A 12,846-nucleotide genomic window follows, 5' to 3' on the forward strand; every position below is an offset into this window, starting at 1 on the left:
GTGTGGAGACGGCTGTGGACTTCATCCATTTGTGACTGCATATCCGAGTGAGGTGTTTTAGGTAGTGGTTGTGGCGCATTACAAATCATATGTAGAAAAAGCCAATGACACCAGGTGGAACAAAGTATGGTGCTCTCGGGGTTTCAGCAAGTAAGCCCATCGAGTCTAAACATCGATCATACAAAGCATCTATAGAAAAAGCATAAGTAAACCTGGTAACATCAAAATTAGCGATACGAGAGGCTAAATGAGTAATATAAGAGCTAATGATAAGTGGACGATTGGATTGGATAACGATCTCAAAAGCCCGAGAAAATCAAAATCCTAAGTTCACCCGCTGGTCGACTGACATGTACCATAGAAAGAAAAGCTCAACCCTTCTCTAGGAGAAAGTCGAGTCATTTCAGCCCAAATAATTATAGGCAAGGAAACAATAATTGTAGGCAAGAAAAGGATGTATGTAGCATAAGGCTGGGTCGTGTATAATATGAGCTTGAGTCTAGTGAGTGTTGAACGTGTGACCAGCCAAGCCGATAAGTGTCTTGTAAGCCATATCGACATCAAAATCCTATGGAACCTCAAGCATAATCGAAATGTAACAACATCAGGGGAGTTAACATTAATAAGACATTTCTGTGAAAAAGTAAAAGTGGCGTAAAATTCAAAGACAAGTTCATAAAATGTGCCACAATTAATCATCAGATATAAAGTCTAACCATTGGAAGCAAAATAAGCATGTACAAATTCACGTAAATGCAAAGTTTCTGATGTTCGAGTCGAAATATATTTACCTACACGAAACAGATAATGTCTTGCATACTCAAAATGTACCAACTCCTCGTAAGTGAATTGCAAGTAACCTTCCAGAGTCTCTTCGGCAGGAACAACATACGAGCGACCCCTTCAGTTACGCTTGGGATTCTCATGGGCATGCGGTGGACTTCCAGGAGAAGGGAAATCACCTCGTCTAGAGGAATGGGTCGGTGAAGCGTGTTGTCTGGGTCGTTACCGAGAACTCGATGTCGCAGGAGATGGATCCAGGGTGGGAAAACAACGTCAAAATCCTCTGTAAACCCATAAACTGTATGGTACATTAGCAAAGGTTGAACCGAAATAGGAGTGGAATTTATCTCCGGTGCACTGTCAGACGCGGACGAAGTAATTGAACACGTCGGGAAACTTGACGGTCAGGGATGAGATGAAGACGTTCATACAATCAGTATGGATTGGAACAACAGAGAATGGGAGCGTGGCGGTGACGAACGACGAGCAGTGCTCAGCCCGGGGCGTAATGACGCGGTGGGTGCAAACATCCAATGATACAGAAAAGATAGAACATGGCCCCAGGCTTGCGTCGGGTGAACTGGAGGTGGGGGCAGAACGGAGTCGGAATCGCTTGGTATATTGACAACGGTCATCATATTAAGGTGACGACGTCTGGTTGGTTTCTTGTACACACCATTGTGGAATGGAGAGGAGTGGATCGGTAGAAGCACGTTGGCACGAATGGAGTAGTCCGGTAAGGCCGGAGAGGGCGAGGAGGGGAAGAGAAGATGGATGTGGTTTTGAGGGAAAGTAATCGGTTTGGAGAAGAGAAAAAAGAGTTTGGTTTTAATTTGGTTCTGTCGTGCGTGGGGGGAGTGTTTAAAGTTTAGTGAGATTTGGTTTTGATAGGATAAAAGGGAAGTTTAAAAATTAAAAAGGTGAAGTGACAGGGAAAGGGGTGGGGTCTACGGTCAAAGGAAAAGAAAGAGGAGATAAGTTGAGGCAGACGATAGAATGTCTATAAAAAATGGGGAAATTGATGTGGGTTTTGCTAACATGCGCCGACTTTCAAAAGGTTTCGTAACGTGCGCCATTTAATGAAACGGTGTGCACGGGTTGGAACAGATTGTTCTGCTGCTCTACGGGTGTTACCACTCAAGGTCTGAATTTTCTCACTTTCGAATATAAATCTGCAATTCCACCTCATTTAAGCTCGATTGAAAACATTTGGTTTCTGAAAAAAAGGAATAATTAAAATAGATTTTCTTAACCGAAATAAAATAAAAAATAAAAAATATAAAAATGCAACTAAATTAAAAATAATAGGTTGCCTCCCATAAAGTGCACTTGTTTAACGTCGTTAGCTTGACGACCTACTTCAGACTACAGGTTCTTCTAAGTTGAGATCTTCAATTAAGAAAGTCTGACTATTCACATAATACAGTTTTATTCTGTGTCCATTGACTTTAAATCGTGTGCCCAAATCATCTTCAAGTTCGACAACTACATGAGAAAAAAATTTCAGTTACCTTATAAGGTCCATTCCACTTCGATCGAAGTTTACCTACAAAGAGTTTTAACTTTTAATTAAAAAGAATAACTTTTTGTTCGACAGAAAAAGATTTAAAACCAATTTTTCGATCATGAAATTCTTTTGTTTTGTCTTTATATATCCCGACATCTCTATAGATTTCTTCAAGTTCTTGTATGTGTAACTTATGTTCTTCGCCAACCGCTCCCAATTCCATATTGCATTGCTTTACAACCTAATATGCCTTATGTTCCAACTCGACTTGCAAATGAAATGACTTACCGAATACAAGGTGATATGGCGACATGCCGACAGGTCCTTTATATGCAGTTCGATAAGCCCATAAAGCATCAATTAACTTCAAGCTCCAATCCTTGCAATTTGGCTTGACTATCTTTTTAAGAATTGTCTTCACTTCATGGATTGATATTTCTACTTGTCCGTTCGTTTGGAAGTAGGATTCAGTACGAATCTGGAATTTATCCTGGAAAACTGCTAATCTCTCAACAATTGATTCTAACGATGTCTTATGCAGCTGTTGGGGTGGTAGAGGTGGCCTTAGTTGATAAGCTTGATTCGGCCTTGAGTTTTGGGCGTAACTAAAATTTGGATGATCCATCCTCCCTGGGTGTTAAGTATTGATGTATGGATTATAAGTCCCCTGGGGAGGTCCTGGAAAGTTCTCGACTGCATTGACTTGAGTCGATGTGTCATCTTGGATCAATGGACAACTGTCTATTGGATGATCATGTAATGCACATATTCCACATAATTTGTTTAGTCCTGTCTTTTTCTGCAACAAGAGAGTTCAATACTTCAGTTAATTTATCTAACTTGTTTTATAAAGAAAATGAACTTATCTCATGAACCCTTCGAGGAGGTTCATTAGTTAGCCAGAACTGTTGGGAATTTACGGTCATTGTGGAAATTAAATCCCTAGCCAGAATTGTCAGGTTCATTTCCATGGGAGTTAGTCCTTCATAAAAGTATTAAAGGAGTGTTTCTTCAATTAACTCAAGTTGTGGGAAACTAGCACATAACTTTTTAAACCTTTTCCAGTAGTCCTAGAGTGACTCTCCATCAAGTTGCTTGATTCCAAGTATTCTCCTTCGTAACTCACTTGTTTTCGCCGTAGGAAAAAACCTGTCAAGAAAATGACGAGTCGTTTGAGCCCATGTAGTAATAGAATTTGGAGGTGGATAGAATACCACTCAGGAAAAAGGAAAAACTCTAAATTTGATTTGATCCTCAGTTACTCCCTGTGGTCTCATGCTGGAGCAGACCATGTGAAGTTCCGTGAGATGTTTATGTGGATTCTCGTTTGACAATCCACGTAAGGTAGGAAGGAGATGAATAAGGCCAGTTTTTAACTGGTATGGAGTTTCACCTTGGGGAAAATTAATACACAAGGGCTCTTGTTCAGTAGGTGTCGCGACTATATCCGTGATAGTGAGATCGGCCATCGATTCTGGTTCTGTATTAACAGATTCACCTGAATTTGATTTTGGATTTGATTGTTGTCTCCTTATTTCCTAAAACATCTATACATGAAGTCTCCTAGATTTGGCTTCGATTCCCAGGTCGTACTCCACTATTTCACCTAGATTTGTCCTCGACATAAATCAAAAGCAAAACAAAATTAGTAAGTTTGGCGAAATCTCAGGCAATGACGCCAATTTGACAACTGTCGTTTTGATGTCAAAATAAATTCCTTATTCTCAATTAATAAATAAAGGAAATACGTAGTAAAGAGAAGTAAGGGTTGATCCTCAGGGACTTAAAAATTCCAAATTTCTATTTAAATGGTTTAAACCATGCGATAAGTAATAAAAAAGGGGTTTTTGGTAAAAAAGATTAAATAATAAAAATTGACTTAAAGTAAAAATAAAGAAAATAAAGAATGTAAAGTTGAAATGAATATGGTAAAACAGCCTCAAGCCTCGCTTTGACTTAATTTCCCTCAGATCATCGAATTAGATTTTCCCTTCGGGATTCACGTCGGTTACTTTGTCTACAAGGGAAGTCTTCGTGACTCTTCTTTGTAAATCAAATAGCCAAGGAAATCTTTTATTCTGACTTCAAAAATTGACCTGATTAATATCAATTCTCGTAGATCAATAACCGTTTAATTTCATGAAGACCGACTTGGATTGTTGCTTCAATAACTACTAATTCCGATCTCAATTCCATCTTGGCAAGGCTATCTCGCCAAGTGTGTTCCCAGGAAGTCAGATGTGCTTTTAACAACATCTTGACCAAAGTCAATCTTTGATTTTGAAAACTGTTTTGATTTTGAAAAAAAATAAGCGCAGAGATTGAAAGAGATATTCTAAAGTTATTAAGGTTCTTTTTCAATTCTCTTGTTGGAATTGAGTCATCGCTTCAGCTCTCGGCTTATGAGAAAATTAGCTAAGCATGACAAAATTCATACTTAGAATTAAAGACAAAACTTAAAATAAAAAAATGAAAACTTGAAAAATAAAAGAGAGAATAATAAAACTAGAAATGAGAAGAAGATTATAATATGAGTTATGAATTTAGGCTTACCCCATGATGGTATTTATAGCCTCTAAAAACCTAGAGATAAACAAAGAAATTAAAATAAAAATAATCCTAAAGATAATTCCAAATGTTTTCTAAATTCAAACTTTAAAATTTAAAATAAGTCTCAAAATATAACTATGCCCGTTCATCTTCCAGAAAGCATGTTGACTAGGTCTTCTAGAAAACTGTCGCTGACTGGACCTTCTAGAAACTGCCACGACAGACTGTGTCAAGCACAGAGTCGTGCCCATGTCTCCAACCTTGACCAAATAATAAAAAAAAATGCAGAATGCTCCCATTTTACTACTAATTCTTGAGAGTAAGACCCTGTACGAAAATAAGCATAACAAAACCAAATCATCAACAATAAATCAATAAGATCGAAGAATTAAAGAGCAAATATTACCAATTCAGAACACTCATCATCCATGTCAGTAATCTAAATATGAACTTTGGTTGAACCGCATGAAAGGTTTAAACCTATAGGGTGTAAATGGGTTTTCAAGAAAAAAAATCGATATAGATAGTAATGTACAAACATACAAGGAGTGATTAATCACTAAAGGTTTTCGAAAAATTCACAATATAGACTATAATGAAACTTTTTGTTGATGTGTTTATATCCATCCAGATCTTGCTTGTAATAGTTGCATTCCATGATTATGAATTCTGGCGAATGGATGTCAAAACCATTTTCCTTCACGGGAAACTTGAAGATGTTGTGTATATGACACAAACAAAAGGTTTTGTAACATATAAAGTCCTATTTATGGACTAAAACAAGCTTCTTAAAGCTAGAATAATCATTTTAATAGTGTAATCAAAGAGTTTGGTTTTATCAAAAATGAAGATGAGCCTTGTGTTTATAACAAGGCTAGAATGAGCATTGTTTCATTCCTAATCTTGTATGTATGTGACATACTCATCATAGGAAATGATATACATACTTTATAGTCTGTTAAGACTTGGTTAAGTAGTCATTTTTCTATGAAATATTTAGGTGAAGCAATGCATATCTTAGGAGTTAAGATCTATAAAGATAGACTAAGATGACTCCTAGGTCTGAGTCATAGTACATGCATAGATAAAGTGCTAAAAAGTTTAGTATGAGAGTGTCCAAGAAAGGATTTCTACCTATGAGACATGGCATATCAATCTCAATGGAAATCTGTCATTGAACTCCACAAGACAGAGAACGGATGAATAAGATTTTACATGCTTCAGTTATTGATTCTATCATGTTTGACATGATATGTACTCATTCGAATGTATCATATGCTTTAAGCATGATGAGTTCGTATCAAGTAAATCCTGATGAAGGTCACTGGGTTGCAATTAAAAATATCCTTAAGTACTTGAGAACAACTAACAATACATTTCTTGTATATGGGGGGTGAAGAAGAGCTTAGTGTAAAGGGTTACACAGATGCTAGCTTCCAAACGAACAAGGATGCCTCATGATCGCAATAAGGTTTTGTGTTTTGTCTTAATAGAGGTGCTATGAGCTAGAAGAGCTTAAAGATATACACAATAGTTGATTATATAATAAAGGCTGAATACATTACAACTAGTGAAGTAACAAAAGAGGCTATTTGGATGAAGAATTTTATATCCAAACGAGGGGTTATTCCCATCTATCAGCTGCTATAGAATTTCGTTGTGATAATAATATAGCCATTGTACAAGTAAATGAACCCAAATATCATTAACGATCCAAACATATTCTTATGCGCTTTCATCTCATTCGAGAGATTATAGATCGAGGAGATATAAAAGTATGCAAAATAAACACAGATGATAACATTGCTGATCTCCTGTTGGAACTGCTAACACAATAGTAGAATGATCGTCACACTGAGTCACTCGATATTAGATATGTGAGTGATTGGTCTTAGTGCTAGTGAGAGATTGTTAGAGTATGCCCAATGACAAATCATAAGATGATTGTAACGATATACTTTTTTTACAGTGTGTATTGAATATAAGCATTACCGTTATTTTTTCAATTATACTTTTGTGTCTTAAATAAGTTGAAAAATAATAAAGTCATATAATAATATGATTATTACTAAAATGTCCTTAGTCGAGTATTATTATGGGCATGGACAATAATAATATGATTAAGGCTAATATGTAGTTGATTGATGACAATAAGTTGTCATTGTTGCATTGAAATAGAGATGTCAAAATCGATACATGACTATGTTGTTAGAGAACAAAATATTGGATTGACCAGCTATGAGCATATGTCTTGGATTATTTTGTGATGGTTACAATATTGCTCATTGTGATGACTACCTGTATGATCCTTATACTTGATATCATAATTATCTTAACATACTTAGTGCAATTCCAGGACTTTTCTTTCCAACATAATAGGAGCTATATACCCACTTGATTGAGTGAGGCTAGAAATGCATGGCCATGCTTGAACAAGTTAATATGAGATATCACAAGTTCGTTTATTATAGTTTGTTTTAGATATCAAGAAATAATAGATGGGCTACAAGTGTGATTGTTCCGGGACTTGTGCCAAATCTAGATATGAAGGATAAAATGATATAACACATAAAAAGAGTTATTCACAGAGGTTAGGTCGAATCATGACTTATTATAGCTTAGGTGATGATGATACATTGCTAGATGCCACTCATTGTTTGTAATATTAGAATGGTTCTAATAATTACTACTAATGTTACAAGAACCTACAGGGTCACACATCTGGGTTGAAATGAGCAAATATTAAACAATTTATACATGTACAATTTTATTATACATGAATAAAGTATATAATTAAGGTAAATATATATTTGATATGCATGTAATTTTAATTATCTCGAATATACTAAATAAATATTAGAATAATATAATTATGGTAATTATAATTTTTAATATATATATATATATATAATTCAAAAACAACCCCAAAGTTTAGGTTAATTGCGATATAAAAGAAAAAAAAGGTCTAACAGCCATCATAAGTTCTTTTAATGAAATTCTCTAAACATTTTAGACAAAGAAAATTTTTTCTCATAACTAGATGAACTGAATAGAGGCGAAGATAATTTTTTGGAGGCTTAATATTCGAAATCTTGTTGATCCTGATTGCATCGTTGTTTTATTTTTTCTATAATTCTAGGAACCCAAGGTAAATCATGCATAATTTCCTCCCGACTTCATTTTTCTTTCATAGATCTCTGGTAAGATCACCAGATTAATTTTTTTGTTATGCAATGGGGTGTATCGGTGACCCCAACAGTGGTTTTAGAGCCACTTGTATGATACTGATTTGGGTTAAATACTTGGTTACGGTATTGTATGAGATACATGTTTGTTTTTCTTGTTTATTCGATGAGTATGCGGTATTTGTGCGAGCAAACTGAATCCAGTTGCAATCAATCTATCAATATATTTAAAATCATTCATACAATCAATGATTAAGTGTTAATTATTTATTTGTTTCTGTTAGGTTTTGATGTTTATATGTTAAATGTTAACATGATGAACATGGGGTTATGGTAGCATATCATATTCAATAGAGGAACAATGGTTGTTCCATTGTGAAAAAACCTCGGGTTTGAAAATCCCAAAAACACATAACTGTTGGTAAAAGTTATCAAATCGTGATGTTTTACCATAGAAACATTGTTGCACTGAGACCATTGGACCCCCAAAAGGGGCTCCACCCTTGACCCTAGTGTACCAAAAAAATGGTTGTAGGCCCATATCAGTATTTTTAATAAATTCGTTAAGACATGTTTATGTTGTGTTTGTTATGCACAGTGTTAGAAAAAACATGGTTATAGCCCAACATTTACAATGGTTGTAACTTTTATAAATACGACCTGTGTGTCATGCATTTATATACTCTTGTTATAATTCTCTTTTCATCGTACTCCTTCATATGTAAAATGAATTTCTAAAGTTTTAATCATGTGAATTTTTGGAGGAGAAAAAGAATGGCCTGATTAAATGGAGAAGATGCTTGAGAATATATGTATTTACCTTTAGGATTTTTGGTTCTCCCATTGACTTGGGATGGGCCACCTTAGTTTATGGGCTATAACCATTGGATTTTATTTATTACTTTATATCTATCATATATGTGATGCAATGAATGGTATGTTACCATGCTAATAAATTGATGAGATCAATAAGGGGCTAAAATTGACAAGAACAATAATGAGTTGAATGATGAGATTATTATGAAAATCTCTCTATAAAATCTAAGTTACTCTAACTGTCCAATATTTACCCTTGTTAAGGCCTCGATCGATATTATGTCAGGTTTACCAAAGCAGTGGCATATGAGTCTATCTTGATTAAACATGAAGAATAAATAAGTGATATTCATCAGTTGAAATATTGGTAATAACATAGTTAGGTTATTCTAATAGGATTTGAAACATAGAGGATAGTTTTTTGGATAAATTAAAAGATGATTTGAACAATAGTTGTTCACTAAATAAAGGAATTACATGAGATGTAATTAGCAAGGTGTTGTTTAGCTAAATAACCATTATTCTAAGAGAAAAGACAACTCGACTTAGGAAAAAGGTGAAATATGGATCCTCACTCACTAGAAATATATTTCGAGAAGTTTTTCTGAAATTAAAACATGAGGGTTTTTTAATTTTGAATAAAATAGTGGGAGTAATTTATTAATAAAAACATATTTATGAATTTTAAACTCGGTAATTTATTAACAAAACGTATTTCCATCGTTGTATATTTAATGGCAAAAATAACACGCAATCCTTGTGATCAATCTTTGAGAATGATAAGTTGAATGGCTTGAACTTACTTGAATGGTTCTGTAATTTAAGAATTGATCTCAAACAAGAACAAAAGGAATATTTCATTGAAGAACCAGTTCATGATTAACCGACAACTACTGCTTCTAGAGCTGACAAAGACAAGTATAAGAAATACATTGATGACATACTGGACATAGGATGTCAAATGCTTGACACCATGACCCTTGAGCGAGGAAAGGGTTGCATATGATATGATTCAAAACCTCAAAGAATTGTATGAGGGGCAAGCATGTTAAGAGAGGTATGAGACTTCTAAAGCTATATTTCAATGCAAAATGAGCAAGGGATCTCCTATAGGAGCTCATGTCATCAAGATGATGGGTTATATACAAACATTGGAGAAATTAGGATTCCCTCTCAAAGATGAATTGGCTACTGATGTAATCCTGCAATCGTTGCTAGATAGCTTTAATCATTTTGATGAAATTAATCAGACTTTGCCACAGTTACTCGGCATGTTAGAAACTGTTGAAGGTAACATGAAAAAGGTCAGACCTAAGCCTAAGGGTAATGGCAAGGCCAAACCCAAAGAAAATGATTTATTCAAACTTATAGGAAGAGTAAGCAAGAAAGGAAAATGTTTTCACTACAATAAGACTGGACAGTAGAAAAGAAACTACCCTGTTTAACTTGAAGATTTTAGAAATGCAAAAGCAAACAAAGTGTAATTATGTTATTGGCGTTAATTTATCAACATCTACTTTTTGGGTATTAGATACCGGTTATGGATCTCATATTTGGACATTTGTATAGGGATTGCAAAAGAGAAGGAATCAGGCTAAGGCAGACGTGGACCTACGAGTGGGAAATGAAGCAAGAGTTATTGCATTAGCTATAAGGACATACATTTTACCTTTTCCTAGTGGACTTGATTTATATTTAGAGAATTTCTATTTTGTGCCTAGTTTAACTAAAAATATTATTTCTATTTCTTGTTTAGACAAGATTGGTTTTTATATAATTATCAAGAATAATTGTTTTTATTTTTATCTCAATAGTATTTTTATGGATCGAAAAAATTGGTTAATGGTCTTTATATTTTGGATCAATATAATACCGTTTATAACATAAATAAAAAAAGATAAAAAAAATAAGTGACTTAACTCAAACTTATCTTTAGCACTGTCGTTTAGGTCATATAAGTGAGAAACACATATTAAACCCCCCATAAAGATAGATTCTTATATTCATTTGTTTTTGAACAATTTGATGTGTGTGAATCCTACTTGTTGGGAAAATGACTAAGGCTCCTTTTAATAGTAGAGGTGATTTAACATGTGATTTATTGGGATTAATACATATTGATGTATGTGGGATAATGAATACACAAGCCAGAGGTGGGTTCCAATACTTCATTACATTTACTGATGACTTCAGTCGGTATGGGTACATTTAGCTTATTCATCATAAATCTGAAGCCCTTGAAAAGTTCAAGGAATTTAAAAATGAAGTATAGAACCAATCGGGCAAGAGTAATAAGGCACTTCGATCGGATCGAGGTGGAGAATACTTGAGCATAAAGTTTGATGAACTCCTAAAAGAGTGTGAGATTGTCTCACAACTTACACTACTTGGTACACCACATTGGATTGAAGTTTCTAAAAGAAAGAATTGAATGTTGTTAGACACGGTTTGATTGATGATGAGTCATAGTGATCTCCCGACTTCTGTTTTAGGAGATTCACTTGAAACAACTGCTTTCACACTAAATTTTATTCCATGTAAATCGACTTAAAAAACATCATATAAGATATGGATTGGGAAGTGTTCAATTATGTGTTTTATGAAGATTTGGGGTTTCAGAGCTTATATCAATCATCATATGTCTACATGGCTCAAACCTAAATATCAAAATTGTATCTTTTTTTGGATATCCTAAAGAAACTAAAGAGTATTATTTCTTCAATCCTAGCGAGAATATAGTGTTTGTTACTTAAACGAGAGTTTTTCTTGAAAGAGAATTTATCTCAAAAAGAGGAAATGGTAGAAACATTAAACTTAGAGAAGTTTGAGAACAATAAATCAATGAACCAGAGGTTGAACATGTTACACAAGTTGTTGAGGAACAATAAAAAATTTAGAAACACAACCACTACGAACGGTCCATAAGAGAATGCCATTTATATGAGATATATGGATTTCTCATTACAATATTGGAGACATTCTTCTTATGGATCAAGATGAGCCTAGAACTTATCAAGAAGTGGTGTCGAGCCCAAACTCTAAGAAATAGCTTGAAGCCATGAGGTCTGAGATGGATTCCATATTAGTAAGCCAAGTATGGACTTTGGGTTAGGTGTTAAACCTACAGTGTGTAAATGAGTTTTCAAGAAAAAAATTGACACAGATGGTAATTTATAAACATAAAAGGGGTGATTGGTTGCTAAATGTTTTTTGATAAGTTCAAGGTATAAACCGTGACAAAACTTTCTCCCCTGTTGTTATGTTTGATTCCATCTAAATCTTGCTTTCAATAGTTGTATTCCATGATTATAAAATTTGGCAAATGGACGTCAAAACTGTTTTCTTTAATGGGAAACTTGAAGAGGATGTGTATATGACACAACCACAAGGTTTTGTCGCTTTAAGAATTATTGGAAGAGTTTGTAAGCTACAAAAGACTATTTCTGGACTAAAATAAGCTTCTTAAAGTTAGAGTCTTTGTTTTGATAATACAATAAAAGAGTTTGATTTTATCAAAAAATGAAGATAAGCCTTGTGTTTATAAGAAGGCTAGTGGGAGCATTGTTTCATTCTTAATCTTGTATATAGATGACATACTCATCATAGGAAATGATATACCTACCTTACATTCTGTTAATACTTGGTTAGGTAGTTGTTTTTCAATAAAAGATTTGGGTGAGGCAACATATATCTTAGAAGTTAAGATCTATAGAGGTAAACCAAGACAACTCCTAGGTCTGAGTCAAAATACATACATAGATAATGTGCTAAAAAAGTTTAGTATGAGAGAATCTAAGAAAGGATTTTTACATATGAGGCAAGGCATATCACTCTTAAAGGAAATGTTTTCTTCAACTTCACAAGAGAGAGAACATACGAATAAGATTCCATATGCTTTGACTACTGATTCTACCATGTACGCCATGATATGTATTCATCCAGATGTACCATATGCTTTAAGCATGATGAGTCGACATTAAGTAAATCTTGGTGAAGGTCATTGGG

Source organism: Hibiscus syriacus, unplaced genomic scaffold (assembly GCF_006381635.1).
Source record: "Hibiscus syriacus cultivar Baekdansim isolate YM2019G1 unplaced genomic scaffold, ASM638163v2 tig00110890_pilon, whole genome shotgun sequence".
Lineage (NCBI taxonomy): Eukaryota > Viridiplantae > Streptophyta > Magnoliopsida > Malvales > Malvaceae > Hibiscus > Hibiscus syriacus.